Source organism: Odocoileus virginianus, unplaced genomic scaffold, assembly GCF_023699985.2.
Source record: "Odocoileus virginianus isolate 20LAN1187 ecotype Illinois unplaced genomic scaffold, Ovbor_1.2 Unplaced_Contig_50, whole genome shotgun sequence".
Taxonomy (NCBI): domain Eukaryota; kingdom Metazoa; phylum Chordata; class Mammalia; order Artiodactyla; family Cervidae; genus Odocoileus; species Odocoileus virginianus.
In genome coordinates, this window is record NW_027224367.1 from 30,964 (window position 1) to 48,661 (window position 17,698).

The window sequence follows — 17,698 nt, forward strand, 5'->3', positions numbered from 1 at the left end:
CCAGGTATCTCTTGACTTCCTATTTTTGCATTCCAGTCCCCTATGATGGAAAAGAACATCTTTTTTGGTGTTAGTTCTAGAAGGTCTTGTAGGTCTTCATAGAACCAGTAACTTCAGCTTCTTTGGCATCAGTGGTTGGGGCATAGACTTGGATTACTGTAATATTGAATGGTTTGCCTTGGAAACAACAGAGGCCATTCTGTCACTTTTGAGACTGCAGCCAAGTATTGCATTTCAGATGCTCTTGTTAACTATGAGGGCTATTCCATTTCTTCTAAGTGATTCTTGCCCACAGTAGTAAATATAATGGTCATCTGAATTCAGTTCACCCATTCCCATCCATTTTAGTTCACTCAGTTCCTAAGATGCTGATGTTCATTTTTGCCATCTGCTGCTTGACCACATCCAATCTACCCTGATTCATGGACCTAATATTCCAGGTTCCTATGCAATATTATTCTTTACAGCATTGGACTTTACTCTCACCACTAGACACAGCCACAACTGGGTGTTGTTTTTATTTTGGCCCAGCCACCTTATTCCTTCTGGAGAGTGGAGTGAGTGAGTGAAGTCGCTCAGTCGTGTCCGACTCTTTGCGACCCCATGGACTGTAGCCTACCAGGATCCTCAGTCCATGGGATTTTCCAGGCAAGAATACTGGAGTGGGTTGCCATTTCCTTCTCCAGGGGATCTTCCCGACCCAGGGATCGAACCCGGGTCTCCCGCATTGTAGGCAGACGCTTTACTGTCTGAGCTACCAGGGAAGCCCAGAGCTATTAGTAACTACCCTCCACTCTACCCCAGTAGCACATTGGACACCTTCTGTTCTGGGATACTCATCTTCTGGTGTCATATCTTTTTGGCTTTTCATACTGTTCATTGGGATCTGGTGACAAGAATGCTAGAGAGGTTTGCCATTCCCTCTTCCAGTGGACCACGTTTTTGTCAGAACTCTCCACTATGACCTGTCCGTCTTGGGTGGCCCTGCATGGCATGGCTCATAGCTTCATTGAGTTATGTAAGCCCTTTTGCCATGACATGGAGAAGGCAATGGCAACCCATTCCAGTATTCTTGCCTGGAGAATTCCATGAACAGAGGAGCCTGGTGGGCTACAGTCCATGGGGTCCCAAAGAGTCAGACATGACTGAGTGACTAACAGTTAGCATGACAAGGTTGTGATCCATGAGTATTGGGATTTTGTCCTATGTTTTTGGACAAAGATTTATATTAAAGTATAATTGACTTACAAGTTGTATTAATTTCAGTGTACAACATAGTGATTCAGTATTTGTATAGATTACATTCCATTTTAGGTTATTATATAATATTGGCTATATTCCCTGTGCTGTACAATATATCCTTATAGCTTATTTATTTTATATGAACTAGTTTGTGCTTCTTAAGCCCTTACACTTATATTATCCGTTTCCACTTTCCCTTCCCCTCTGGTGACCATTATTCTTTTTTTTTTTCTTTTTCTTTCTCTTCTCTCTTGAACCTCCCTCCCACCTCCCACCCCATCCCACCCTTCTAGGTTGTTACAGAGCCCTGGTTTGAGTTCCCTGAGTCATACAGCAAATTCCCATTGGCTATCTATTTTACATATGGTAATGTAAGTTTCCATGTTACTCTTTCCATACATCCTACCATGGGTGAAATGGTAGCCGTCGTGGTTTACCTTTTCCCTTCTTTGGTCCCTTTAAGACATTCTTGTAAGACAGACACATTAACTCATCCAGAGACAGGTAAAGGTGAGCTTTAGGTATGCAAATTTCATACTCAGCAAATACCTCAGGCCATTCTCACTTTCACCTGACCTTTACCCACTCAAACTACCATCTCTTACTGATTCAAAATTTTTGATCTATCTGCATCACTGACTTTTGAGACTTTGGAATAGATTTCCTGGTATTTGCATAACTAATCACTAGGGGAATGCAAGTTGGTTAATTTCTCTGGGCCTTAGAACTTTTACTGCAACTAGTAAGGGCTCCTGTTCTAGTTACTGTCCTCACCCAAACCAGTAAAAATTTACCCTCAAATATATTCCTTAGGTGATTTCAAATAACAACTGTTTACATGACATGACATTGCACATTTTTCTTTCCACTATGTAATTAAAATACATTTAAGCTATATTGAATGTATTCTATTACATATTATATATCATTCAATCATATATATAGGCTTCCTTGGTGGCTCAGCAGTAAAGAATCCACCTGCAATGCAGGAGCCAGGAGAAGTGGGTTCAATTCCTGGGTTGGGAAGATCCCCTGGAGAAGAGCATGGCAACCCACTCCAGTATTCTTGCCTAGAGAATCCCATAGACAGAAGAGCCCAGTGTATTATATTGTATATATATGCATGCATATATTATGGTGCATGTTTTTATATACAAAATCTTGTATATTTTGCTTGCCCACAACTCAATGGATAGATAATATTATATTGGCTATCTTTGATCCATATTGCTAGCCAATTTCTGAAACTAATATCTACATAAAATGTGACTCTTTGGCACTACAGGGGTCAAATTACATCACTGTGGTTATAACTGGAGGGTCACACTTGCAAATTCTAGTTAAGTCTAATGAACCTTGGAAACATTGGCACAGACAGTGGTACAGACCTCTACCACAATGTCTGATCTAATCAAAGAGCATTGAAAAAGTAAATGGTTAAGAATAATAATGATACAAATGGTCTGAAAGCTACGTTCAGACACCCACCCTACTTTTATTTTGATGGAAGACACTCAAGCGTTAGCAAGTCATATGTCACTATCAAAAAGATTATAGTGTCTAGACCTTAGGCTCTGTGACCTAAAGTTCTACTCACTAGAGCAGTCAAAGCAATGGGGACAGAAGCTGTGGAACTAAGATCACCCTGAAAGTCCAGGAATGACTAGAAGATAGTGAAGAATGTCTAATTGCTAGATTTTTTAGAAACATTGCAGTTTTCATTCTCACGACATGCCTCCATTTTTAATAGTCCCTGATCCCCACAATTCTAATACCTTTCCTGGAAAGTAAATGAAATTCTTTGAAATGAATTAGCTTTCATCATTTTTTTCTATGATTCCCTGAAAACACTTACATTTTACCTTCCATTGCTCTACCATTCCTCTGTCCTCATTGTTCCTACATACATTGTGGGTCAAGATTATAAATGTATCCTTGTCTTTCTGATATCATAACTTAGATTTCTGTGTCTTGTTTTCCTTTCTGTTTGATTTGAAATTACCAAAAGAAGAAGAGGTAAACATCTTTGTCATGTTAAATGACAAATGCACAAAAGTTTCCTTTGAGGAGAAGTAATTCAATTGGTCTAAAGAACCTTCTAGGAGGTTTGAAAAAATAGATATAAGAGTTCTGTTCTTAGCACTTGCTGCCCTTATGTGCCCTAGTCCTAAGGTATCAGGTGTAGTGCAGGGGTGGATTTACTCTGGAGCTAAGAAATATTGAGTTTACAGCCTGTCAGTTTTATAAGCCTCTTCTGAAACCTTGGGAGACACTTTGAGACATGTTCACATGATCTTGTGCTTTTGCAAAATTTGAAAGGTGTGATTTTTATACACCATTTGATTAAGTCTATTGTCTCTTTCCACTTCGGCTTTTGCTCCATCACACTACTGTTTCTGCCAGGGGACACTGGAATGACTTCAAGTATATTTGAGATCTGCTAAGAGCAAAGAGAGGGAGTTTCAGATACATTTAGTTGAAGTTTAGTAAGATATGTTCGTGTGGTTTGCAGTTGTTTACCTGTTTCTAATTTATTGCTCACTACCCTCAATATTTAGAAAAGTAAGATCATGGCATCTGGTCCCATCACCTCATGGGAAATAGATGGGGAAACAGTGGAAACAGTGTCAGGCTTTATTTTGGGGGGCTCCAAAATCACTGCAGATGGTGATTGCAGCCATGAAATTAAAAGACACTTACTCCTTGGAAGGAAAGTTATGACCAACCTAGATAGCATATTAAAAAGCAGAGATATTACTTTGCCAACAAAGGTCTGTCTAGTCAAGGCTATGGTTTTGATCCAGTGGTCATGTATGGATGTGAGAGTTGGACTGTGAAGAAAGCTGAGCACTGAAGAATTGATGCTTTTGAACTGTGGCATTGGAGAAGACTCTTGAGAGTCCCTTGGACTGCAAGGAGATCCAACCAGTCCATCCTAAAGGAAATCAGTCATGGGTGTTCATTGGAAGGACTGATGCTGAAGCTGAAACTTCAATACTTTGGTCACCTCATGCGAAGAGTTGACTCATTGGAAAAGACCCTGATGCTGGGAGGGATTGGGGGCAGGAGGAGAAGGGGATGACAGAGGATGAGATGGCTGGATGGCATCACCGACTTGATGGACATGAGTTTGAGTAAACTCTGGGAGTTGGTGATGGACAGGGAGGCCTGGCATGCTGCAATTCATGGGGTCGCAAAGAGTTGGACACAACTGAGCGACTGAACTGAACTGAACTGACCTTGATATATGAAAAGGTAGGGTTTTTTTTTTAATGTTTTCAAATTATCAAATGTGTAAAATTATAAGTGGAAAATTTGATTCTCATCTATGCCTAGACAAAACAGATGGACTCATCTGAAACTACTATACTAATAATACAGCACATTTAATTATGTACCCACTACACATTTTCTTTTGCTTTTATTAAGAAATGGGTGAAAAGGATTTCATGAGAATCCCTGAGTTCATAGAGCATAGACATGTAGCAGACAGCAAGTACATATGTGTATCATTCTTCATCTTTGTTTATAGACTTTGCTTCTATGTCTATTTTGCACATTTGTGAATTTACATTATTATCCCAACTTTGTTGTTGTTGTTCAGTCACTCAGTCATGTCTGACTGTTTGTGACCCCATGGACTGCAGCATGCCAGGCTTCCCTGTCCACTGTCAACTCCCAGAGCTTGCTCAAACTCATATCCATTGAGTCAGTAATGCCATCCAACCATCTCATCCTCTGTCGTCCTCTTCTCCTGCTGTCTTCAATCTTCCCCAGCATCAGGGTCTTTTCTAATGAGCTCAGCTCTTCACATCAGGTGGCCAAAGTGTTGGAGCTTCTGCTTCAGCATCAGTCCTTCCAACGACTATTCAGAACTCATTTCCTTTAGGATTGACTTGGTTGTTCTTGCTCTCCAAGGGACTTTCAGGAGTCTTCTACAATACCACAGTTCAAAAGCATTAATTCTGTGGTGTTAATTCTTCCTTATGGTCCAACTCTCACATCCATACATGACTACCTGGAAAATCATAACTTTGACTATATGGACCTTCATCAGCAAAGTAATGTCTCTGCTTTTTAATACACTGTCTAGGTTTGTCATAGCTTTTCTTCCAAGGAGCAAGCATCTTTTAATTTCATGGTTGCAGTCACCATCTGCAGTGATTTTGGAGCCCAAGAAAATGAAGTCTATCACTGTTTCCATTGTTTCCCCATCTATTTGTCATGAAATGATGGGACTGGATGCCATGATCTTCATTTTTTTGAATGTTGAGTTTTAAGCCAGCCTTTTCACTCTCCTCTTTCACTTTCATCAAGAGACTTCTTTAGTTCCTCTTTGCTTTCTGCCATAAGGGTGGTGTCATCTGCATATCTGAGGTTATTGATATTTCTCTCAACAGCCTTGATTCCAATTTCTGCTTCATCCAACCCAGCATTTTGCATGATGCACTCTGCATATAAGTTAAATAAGCAGGGTGACAATATACAGCCTTGATGTACTCCTTTCCCAATTTGGAACCAGTCCATTGTTCCATGTTCACTTCTAACTGTTGCTTCTTGACCTGCATACAGATTTCTCAGGGGGCAGGTAAGGTGGTCTGGTATTCCCATCTCTTAAAGAATACACCACAGATTTTGTGATCCACATAGTCAAAGGCTTTAGCATAGTCAATGAAACAGAAGTAGATGTTTTTTCTGGAATTCTCTTGCTTTTTCTATGATCCAACAGATGTTGGCAATTTGATCTCTGGTTCCTCTGCCTTTTCTAAATCCAGCTTGAACATCTGGAAGTTCTCAGTTCACATACTGTTGAAGCCTAGCTTGGAGAATTTTGAGCATTACTTTGCTAGCATGTGAGATGAGTGCAATTGTGTGGTAGTTTGAACATTTTCAGCATTGCCCTTCTTTGGGATTGGGCTTCCCTCATAGCTCAGTTGGTAAAGAATCCGCCTGCAATGCAGGAGACCCCAGTTTGATTCCTGGGTTGGGAAGATCTGCTGGAGAAGGGATAGGCTACCCACTCCAGTATTCTGGCCTGGAGAATTCCATGGACTCTATAGTCCATGGGGTCGCAAAGAGTCAGACGTGACTGAATGACTTTCACTTTCACTTTCTTTGAGATTGGAATGAAAACTAACCTTTTCCAGTCCTGTGGACTTTGCTGAGTTTTCCAAATTTGCTGGCATATTTAGTGAAGGGCTTTCACAGCATCACCTTTGAGGATTTGAAATAGCTCAGCTGGAATTCCATCACCTTCACTAGCTTTGTTCATAGTGATGCTTCCTAAGGCCAACTTGACTTTGCACTTCAAGATGTCTGGCTCTAGGTGAGTGATCACATCATCATGGTTATCTGGGTCATTAAGATCTTTTTGTGTGTATTTCTTCTGTGTATTTCTGCCACCTCCCCTTAATATCTTCTGCTTATGTTATGTCCATACCATTTCTATCCTTTATTTTGCCCATCTTTGCATGAAATATTCCTTTGGTGTGTCCAATTTTATTGAAGAGCTCTCTAGTCTTTCCCATTCTATTGTTTTCCTCTATTTCTTTGCATTGTTCACTTATGAAGGCTTTTTAATCTTTCCTTGCTATTCTTTGGAACTCTGCATTCAGATGAATATATCTTTCCTTTTTGCCTTTGCCTTTTCCTTCTCTTCTTTTCTCAGCTATTTGTAAGACCTCCTAAGAAAATCATTTTGCCTTTTTACATTTCTTTTTTGGGGGAATAGTTTTGATAACACCCTCCTGTACAATTTTATGAACCTCTATCCATAGTTCTTCAGGCACTCTATCAGATATAATACCTTGAATCTATTTGTCACTTCCACCATATAATCATAAGGTCATACCTGAATGACCTCATGGTTTTCCCTAGTTTCTTCAATTTAAGTCTGAATTTTGCAATAAGCAACTCATGATCTGAGCCACAGTCAGCAGCTTGTCTTATTTTTCCTGCATGTATAAATCTTCTCTGTCTTTGGCAGCAAATATAATCGATCTGATTTTGGTTTTGACCATCTGGTGATGCTCATGTGTACAGTCCTCTCTTTTGTTGTTGGAAGAAAGTGTTTGCTATGACCAGTGCTTTCTCTTGGCAAAACTGTTAGCTTTTGCCCTGCTTCATTTTGTACTCCAAGGCCCAACTTACCTGTTACTCCAGATACCTCTTGACTTCCTCCTTTGTGTTCCAGTGATGAAAAGAACATATTTTTTTGATGTTAGTTCTAGAAGGTCTTGTAGGTCTTCATGGAATCATCCAATTTCAGCTTCTTTGCCTTTAGTAGTTGGGGTATAGACTTGGATTACTGTAATACCGAATGCTTTGCCTTGGAAACAAACAGATCATTTTGTCGTTTTTGAGATTGCTCCCAGGTATTGCATTTCAGACTCTTTTGTTGACTATGAGTAGTACTCCATTTCTTCTAAGCGATTCTTGCCCACAGTTGTACATATAATGGTCATCTGAAATGAATTTGCCCATTCCAGTCCATTTTAGTTCACCGATTCTTAAAATGTTGATGTTCTCTCTTGCCATTTCCTCTTAGACCACTTCCAATTTACCTTGAGTCATGGACCTAACATTCCAGGTTCCTATGCAATTTTGTTCTTTACAGCATCGGACTTTGCTTTAACTACCAGACACATCCGCAACTGAGCGTTGTTTCACTCTAGCTCAGCGTCTTCATTTCTTCTGGACCTATTTCTCCACTCTTCTCCAGTAACATATTGGGCACCTACTGACCTGGGGAGTTCATCTTTCAGTGTCATACCTTCATCCCAACTATTGATAATTGAAAAATAAATTTGATTCAACAAATGATATTACAGATATCTTGATATATGAAGAAGCAATAAAAGAGCATTCAGCCAGTGAATGCAGGATAAAAGATTATAGAGTTGAGTTAGGTAATAAAAATATGGTATTTTTTCTATTTTTTTTAATATCAGATTTAATTTTTTTCTGTTTTCTGTTTTTCAGCTTTATTTTTTAATTTATTTATTTTAATTGGAGGCTAATTACCTTACAATATTGTAGTGGTTTTTGCCATACATTGACATGAATCAGCCATGGGTGTACATGCATTTCCCCATCTTGAACCCCTCTTCCACCTCCTTCCCCATCCAATCCCTCAGGGTCATCCCAGTGCACCAGCCCTGAGCACCCTGTCTCATGCATTAAACCTGAACTGGTGATCTGCTTCACATATGATAATATACATGTTTCAATGCTTTAAAAAAACACAAACCCAAAACAACAAAGCAAATGGCAATGGGACCATACCTATCAATAATTACATTAAATGTAAATGGGTTGAATGCCCCAATTAAAAGACAAAGGCTGGCTGAATGGATACAAAAACAAGACCCCTATATATGCTGTCTACAAGAGACCCACCTCAAAACAAGGGACACATACAGACTGAAAGTGAAGGGCTGGAAAAAAATATTTCACTCAAACGGAGACCAAAAGAAAGCAGGAGTTGCAATACTCATATCAGATAAAATAGACTTTAAAATAAAGGCTGTGGAAAGAGACAAAGAAGGACACTACATAATGATCAAAGGATCAATCCAAGAAGAAGATATAACAATTATAAATATATATGCACCCAACATAGGAGCACCACAATATGTAAGGCAAATGCTAATGAGTATGAAAGGGGAAATTAACAATAACACAATAATAGTGGGAGACTTTAATACCCCACTCACACCTATGGATAGATCAACTAAACAGAAAATTAACAAGGAAACACAAACTTTAAATGACACAATGGACCAGCTAGACCTAATTGATATCTATAGGGCATTTCACCACAAAACAATCAATTTCACCTTTTTCTCAAGTGCACACGGAACCTTCTCCAGAATAGATCACATCCTGGGCCATAAATCTAGCCTTGGTAAATTCAAAAAATTGAAATCATTCCAGTCATCTTTTCTGACCACAATGCAGTATAGACCTCGATTACAGGAAAGAAACTATTAAAAATTCCAACATTTGGGGGCTAAATAACATGCTTCTCAATGACCAACAAATTGTAAAAGAAATCAAAATATGCATAGAAACGAATGAAAATGAAAACACAACAACCCAAAACCTATGGGACACTGTAAAAGCACTGCTAAGGGGAAGGTTCATAGAAATACAGGCTTACCTCAAGATACAAGAAAAAAGTCAAATAAATAACCTAACTCTACACCTAAAGCAACTAGAGAAAGAAGAAATGAAGAATCCCAGGGTTAGTAGAAGGAAAGAAATCTTAAAAATTAGGGCAGAAATAAATGCAAAAGAAACAAAAGAGACCATAGCAAAAATTAACAAAGCTAAAAGCTGGTTTTTTGAAAAGATAAACAAAATTGACAAACTGTTAGCCAGACTCATCAAGAAACAAAGGGAGAAGAACCAAATCAACAAAATTAGAAATGAAAATGGAGAGATCACAACAGACAACACTGAAATACAAAGGATCATGAGACTACTACCAGCAGCTCTATGCCAATAAAATGGACAACTTGGAAGAAATGGACAAATTCTTAGAAAAGTATAACTTTCCAAAACTGAACCAGGTAGAAATAGAAGATATTAACAGACCCATCACAAGCATGGAAATTGAAACTGTAATCAGAAATATTCCAGCAAACAAAAGCCCAGGACCAGATGGCTTCACAGCTGAATTCTACCAAAAATTTAGAGAAGAGCTAACACCTATCCTACTCAAACTCTTCCAGAAAATTGCAGAAGAAGACAAACTTCCAAACTCATTCTATGAGGCCGCCATCATCCTAATTCCAAAACCAGACAAAGATGCCACAAAAAAAGAAAACTACAGGCCAATATCACTGATGAACATAGATGCAAAAATCCTTAACAAAATTCTAGCAAACAGAATCCAACAACATATTAAAAAGATCATACATCATGACCAAGTGGGCTTTATCCCAGGAATGCAAGGATTCTTTAATATCCGCAAATCAATCAATGTAATACACCACATTAACAAATTGAAAGATAAAAACCATATGATTATCTCAATAGATGCAGAAAAAGCCTTTGACAAAATTCAACATCCATTTATGATAAAAAAAAAAAACTCTCCAGAAAGCAGGAATAGAAGGAATATACCTCAACATAATAAAAGCTATATATGACAAACCCACAGCAAGCATTACCCTCAATGGTGAAAAATTGAAAGCATTTCCCCTAAAATCAGGAACGAGAGAAGGGTGCCCACTCTCACCACTACTATTCAACATAGTTTTGAAAGTGTTGGCCACTGCAATCAGATCAGAAAAAGAAATAAAAGGAATCCAGATAGGAAAAGAAGAAATAAAACTCTCGCTGTTTGCAGATGACATGATCGTCTACATAGAAAATCCTAAAGACTCTACCAGAAAATTACTAGATCTAATCAATGAATATAGTAAAGTTGCAGGATGTAAAATCAACATGTATATTCTCAAGTGTGAAACAGATCACCAGTCCGGATTGGATGCATGAGACAAGTGCTTGGGGCTGGTGCACTGGGATGACCCAGAGGGATGGGATGGGGAGGGAAGTGGGAGGGGGTTCAGGATGGGGAACACAGGTAAATCCATGGCTGATTCATGTCAATGTATGGCAAAAACCACTACAATATTGTAAAGTAATTAGCCTCTAACTAATAAAAATAAATGAAAAAAAACATTAAAAAATAAAAAATGTGTGTTGTTTTAATGTCAGTTTCTCATTGGTCTTAGTTAACTTGGTCTGCTATAACGAAAGCACCACAGACTAAGTGATTTAAGCAACAAGCATTTATTTCTCATAGTTCTGCATTCTGGTAAGTCTAAGAACAAGGTGCCAGCAGATTTGGTGTCTGGTGGGACCCTGCTTCCTGGTTCATAGATGGCTGTCTTCTCATTGTGTCCTCATGTGGCAGAAGGGGTGAAAGATCTCTATGGATCCCTTTTATGAAGGCATTAATCAAATTTATGAGGGCTCATGAACTAAACATCTCCCAAATCCTCACCCCCTAATACCATCACATTGAGGATTGGGACTTCAGCATATGAATTTTTTTTTTGGGGGGGGTAGCAAAAATATTCAGTCCAAAACATCATTCTAAATAAATATTCACTTTCATAATAATTTTGCATTTGTAACTTTGTACTTTTTTAAAAGAAGTATTTATGAATTGTAGGAAAACTTTAGGCCCCACTGAATTTGCCTCCCCAGCTCCTACTGAGTTATGATGGTTGAGTGGTATATGTGGAAGTAGTCTTTTTTCTGTGCGACACAGTGAACTGTCTCCTTCTGTATTCCAAGCATATGAATTACTGGAAAAGATAAATGTGATTTAAAAGAAATTACTTGGTCAGCACATTCAACTTATAGAAAATAAATACTCCTTGTGGTTGGTTTCTTAGCCATGGATAACTTTTCTGCATCATAGGACAAAGTTTCTAAACTGATGAAATATCATAATTTGGGATTCTTTGAATGATTTGTGATGTTTTTCTATTTATTTCTCACTCATTTTAGCCCATTACACATATTGTGCTCATTTGCCAATATTTTCATGCTTATTTTCTATTGTTTAAATATGAGTCACCAGTATATTTTTATATAAATTTTATCCAGAACACATCATTATTTTAAGTTACTTGTTTTATTTTTGTTGGCTTTCCATAATTATATTTGCTTTTGTAGATATTAAGTCATTCTTAGCCAGAAATTAATTCATCCATTTGTTCTTATTTTCAAGTCAACTTTGTTTTACACTCAGTTTCCTTTAACTTAGGACAATTTTTATATATTCATAATACAATATTACTCTTGTTTGCCATATTCTGTCTCTTGTTAAAGGTGCATTGCAATCTTTTAATTGTGGGGATTATCTGGGTTTCCTTAGAATAGGAATAAGGATATTCATTTCAGAAGGCGCTATTTCATTTTGTGAATATGAAAAGTAAAGTTCTTTACAGGGATAGTGGTTGTCACTTGGCGATATGAGGGTGTTGGTCTCTGATCTGGGTGAAGGCTGACTTATGGAATAGGGAAATGAAGGTTGAGGTTGCACAAGATGGTATGGAGACATGAAGGGATTCTCCGTTTTTCTTATTAAGGTTGGCCTACTGTGAGAAGATAATAATCTGTAATACACTGATTAAGAGAGCTTAGTTCCTCTTATAAAATGCTTTTCTGCCTGTGGAATATCATGGTCCTCTTTCTAGGTGATGCCTTTCCCTTTTGTTGACTGTACAATAACAGGCTTTCATATTAGAGGTTCTAACATTATGTTTTGATCTAGAATTGTCTCCCTTAATGTGTGTCTAGTGTAGATCTCCTCCTCACTGCCAGGAAATCCCGGGAAGGTGAGCAAATGGATGGAGCACCTTACACTATGAGGGTTGTGGTAAGCAGCCTCTAGGATGGTCCCCAATGACACTGCTTCTTGATAGTCATACCATGTGTAATATCCTTCCCTGGGTATGAGTTGAACCTAATAACTTGCTTCTAATGAATAAAATGGACAGAATTAATGGGATACCACTTCCAAGATTATGAAAAGACTCTGGCTTCTGTTTTGCTCGTGCTATCTTGCTTTAATTTTCTCATTTTAATGGAAGTCAGCGCCACAGTGTCAGTTGCCATATAGAGAGATCCATGTTGTAAGGAAATGAGGGCAGTCTCTAACCAACAATCAGGAAGGAACTGCAAGCAATAGCTTGCAACAATTTGAATCTTCCCAAAAACCACTTGAGTGAGCTTGGAAGCAAATCTTCCTAGTCAAACCTTGGGAGAAGACTAACATCTTATCCAGAACCTTAATTGTGGTCTTATATGAAACCTTGAGGCAGAAGCACCCATTAATCCATGCCTGGATTCCTGACCCACAGAAATTGTGAGATAATAAATGGAGTTAAGATTTTGTGTAGGAATATATTTGGATGGCACAACTGTGGTGACAGGAAAGCATTCAGAATTAGTTACCCATTTAAAGAACTGGTCTCAGAATGTAAATCAACATATCACTTCCTTCCTTAAGTATTTTCCTTCAAAAATTTTGCTATGAAACTCAGCTGAACTAGACAAAATCTGTGGATCTGAAAGTCTTGTCTTTCATAGGAAAATAATTTAAATTTCATTATGATTTCAGAGGATAAGTTGCTGGAATTGTCTATTGATGGATTGAGATGATCTTGCTCTGTTTTATATAAAAAATCTTAAATTAGAAACCTAAGCTTTCTCAAATTGTGCTTAAATTTCTTCCATTCCACCAAAATACCCCTGTAAAACTAGTTTACCCACTAAGAATATTATTAAAACAAAGCATGGAAACAGTTAATAAATAAATAAATATTTATGGCTTTAAGTTTCTAAGTTTGGAGGTAACTTATTATGCATTCATGGATGACTAATACAGGGTACACTTCTTCCTACAGGAAATCAGGTGGCCCTAGTCCACTGAACTCATCGTTAATCTGCTCTATTCCTTCACCATTGACTCCTTCACCCATCACACCAATCGTAGAGCAGTACATGGGGAAGCTATATATCACAGAAAATGGCCTTTAGATCATCCATAGTGAACCAGAAAAGGAAAAGTCCCAGAACCCTTCAGCATTCAAATTATCTTTAATTATTCTATAATTGATCTTCCTGAGGTCACTATTTTTTTTTTCAGACCATCCCACTCCAAATGGATAACTAGTTGGACTCTTGGCTTAAACTTCATGCTTTATTACCTGGTCATTCACCAATATTGAAGGACAGGGTACAGCTTCTATGGAAGACTGGCAAAGACTCTTCTAAGAAGATGAAATATGCATGGAGACCTTTGATCAGCTTTGGTAAGTTATTTTACAAACAGGTTTTGTTGCTTCAGGTGAGCATCCCTGTCAATTCCTCATGCTGTTAGAATATTACTAGTGCTGAATCCAGCCTGTCCTTTTAATTTATTTTATCACCAAAAAAAAGCCTTTATTCCCTAAGTAAAAAGGGACAAAATACTTCCCGGAGTATGTTAGATGCACAGACAAAGATAAAATCATGATAGAATACACAATGAAATACACAAGTCCATATCTGATTCAAATTGATTTTAATTAAATACAATGCATGCAATAGATTGAATATAAAAAGGAACCAGTATAGTTCTGTTTGAGATGTGTTTTTCCCCATAAATGATCTCTGCAAATTTAGGGAATATCATAGAAAACTACAAAAGATCACTACATTGGCCATATAATGTTTCTATCATTCAGGGAAAAAAACTAATAGTCTCAGATTTCAATGACTCAAATTATGGCTAATAGTGGCTTCTTCAGGAATTCTGTTAGGGAAAGTTACAGATTATAAAATTAAAAGAAATTGTCTGATATATTTTAAAAGTAACAGTTATACTAATAAAATTACTTTTTAAATTATGGGATATTAACAAACATCAACAATAAGTACTAAACAGGAAACAAAGTGAGTGCCTATCTAGAGAGAGCTAAATGAAACTCATCTATATTAAGTGGAAACCCAAATTCCTTAGTTGTCCAATATTTTCTGACTAATAGCATATATAAAGAAATCAAATAAATGAAAATTATATTCACTATTTAATGCCAGGATAACAATTCTGCCTGCATTATTTGACCACAGGCAGTAGGTGGTCAAATAATGAAAACATGAAAGAAATATTACATTCTACAATGGTTCTCAAATTTACTGTCCATAAGGAAAAAAAAAACATAAAGAACTTATTAAAGCATAAATTCCTGGTCCCTTTTTCCAATAGGTCTGAAGTGGAGTCCATAAATATTCATTTCTTACTCCAAGATGATAGTGATTCTGCTGATCCAATGACTATAACTTTGAGTAGTACTGACATATCCTGGAACTTATGAATGGGACCAAGAGTCATAGTTTTTTTATAACATCCTGTGAGTTTTGTCCTTGTAAAAAGCTTCTGGGTTGTTTTAACAATTCTCAGCAAAAGATTTGCACAGTTATAAATTTTCTTGAGAAAACTTTCTGGAGATAGTCAAATAAACCTGAGTCTCTGAAGGTGGAGACTTTTAAAAATAGGAGCAGGGATAACTTAGCTGGGCCTATTTGCAATTGTGACTTCAAATACCTCATGGCTACCAGCTGATGGATACTGTACATTTGGAGAGACTATGTGCACTTCTGGAAAAACAAACAAACAAACAGGTATTTAATACAAGTGCTTAGGGATCTATTTTCAGTACCAAACAACTTTTTTTTCTGAACAATGTGAGTGCCTCTTAAAAAACAAATGAGCAAGTGATGTCACTGAGAATAGTGCTTAGTCGCTCAGTCATGTCCGACTCTTTGTGACCCCATGGACTGTAGCTCACTAGGCTCCTCTGTCCATGGGGATTCTCCAGGCAAGAATAATGGAGTGGGTTGCCATGCCCTCCTCCAGGGGACCTTCCCAACATAGGAATCAAACTCAGGTCTCTCGCATTGCAGGTGGAATTTTTACCATCTGAGCCATGAGGAATGCTTAATGAAGAGGCTGCAAAACATCATAAGATAGCCTTAGAACATTTTCACTTACCAACCTCTTATCCCCCACTCCCCAGTTCAGCAGTGGGCATGGGAGCAGTGGCCTACGTTCTTGGGATGGCTTACTGGCATCAGAGGGGGCAATATGGATGCAGTTCTCAAAAGACTGTAGTTGTTTACTTTTGTGTCTGATGGCACCCTGCGAGATTGACTCAGGGACCTGACTTGGTTTTGCCCTCTCCACTCAGAACTCTGTCTGAACTGGAGGTGCCTCTTGGGAAGTATTTTTTAAAATCATTTAAAGTACAATATACTAATTGCAGCTGTCTGTGGTAAGGGACAACAAAGGAGGCAAGCAGCAAAACGCCTGAAAATTTAGAAAGGGAGAAGTTTGGGTAATGAGACAGATGGGGGAATAAGGGCTTGGAAAGGATTCTGTCTACACCAAGAAATTCACAACACCGTGTGTGTGCCCACAGTTCAGTTCAGTTCAGTTCAGTTCAGTCGTGTCCGACACTTTGCGACCCCATGAACTGGAGCATGCCAGGCCTCCCTGTCCATCACCAACTCCCGGAGTCCACCCAAATGTCCATTGAGTCCATGTCCATTGAGTCGATGATGTCATCCAATCATCTCATCCTCTGTTGTCCCCTTCTCCTCCTTCCCTCAATCTTTCCCAGCATCAGGGTCTTTTCAAATGAGTCAGCTCTTCGCATCAGGTGGCCAAAGTATTGGAGTTTCAGCTTCAGCATCAGTCCTTTCAATGAACACCCAGGACTGATCTCCCCTAGGATGGACTGGTTGGATCTCCTTGCAGTCCAAGGGACTCTCAAGAGTCTTCTCCAACACCACAGTTCAAAAGCATCAATTCTTTGGCACTCAGCTTTCCTTATAGTCCAACTCTCACATCCATACATGACTACTGGAAAAACCATAGCCTTGACTAGATGGACCTTTGTCGGCAAAGTAGTGTCTCTGCTTTTTAATATGCTGTCTAGTTTGGTCATAACTTTCCTTCCAAGGAGTAAGTGTCTTTTAATTTCATGGCTGCAATCACCATCTGCAGTGATTTTGGAGCCAAGAAAAATAAAGTCAGCCACTGTTTCCACTGTTTCCCCATCTATCTGCCATGAAGTGATGGGACCAGATGCCATGATCTTAGTTTTCTGAATGTTGAGCTTTAAGCCAACTTTTTCACTCTCCTCTTTCACTTTCATCAAGAAGCTCTTCAGTTCTTCTTTACTTTCTGCCATAAGGGTGGTGTCATCTGCATATCTGAGGTTATTTATATTTCTCCCAGCAATCTTGATTCCAGTTTGTGCTTCATCCAGCCCAGCGTTTCTCATGATGTACTCTGCATATAAGTTAAATAAGCAGGGTGACAATATACAGCCTTGACGTACTCCTTTTCCTATTTGGAACCAGTCTGTTGTTCCATGTCCAGTTCTAACTGTTGCTTCCTGACCTGCATACAGGTTTCTCAAGAGTCAGGTCAGGTGGTCTGGTATTCCCATCTCTTTCAGAATTTTCCACAGTTTGTTGTGATCCACACAGTCAGAGGCTTTAGCATAGTCAATAAAGCAGAAATAGATGTTTTCTGGAACTCTCTTGCTTTTTTGATGATACAGTGGATGTTGGTAATTTGATCTCTGGTTCCTTTGGCCTTTTGAAAAATCAGCTTGAACATCTGGAAGTTCACGGTTCACATACTACTGAAGCCCACAGTTAGATGTGTGCTAAGAAAATACCAGAGAAAACCCCATGTTTTTACCCTACCCTGATCTTTAAGTTTCCAGTAGCAGAAAGTGAACTAAAACAGAGCTACAAGTGGCCTGACTAAACTTTGAAGAAATGCCCCAACTCAGAGCCAATCTGCATAAACAACTCCAAACAAGCAAAAAATAACAAACCTTAGAGAGGAGAATCTATTTTCCAGAATTATTGTATT

At 38.4% G+C, this 17,698-nt stretch overlaps 1 protein-coding gene across 1 annotated transcript in view; it reads left to right on the plus strand.

The window, feature by feature from the left end:
* FOXR2 (forkhead box R2) overlaps positions 1 to 17,698 on the plus strand; it is a 44,564-nt gene that overhangs the window by 5,729 nt on the left and 21,137 nt on the right. The window contains exon 2 of the mRNA XM_020916658.2: positions 13,916 to 14,081. The gene's annotated coding sequence lies outside the window, so the exon portion shown is untranslated. The remainder of the gene's footprint in view (positions 1 to 13,915; positions 14,082 to 17,698) is intronic.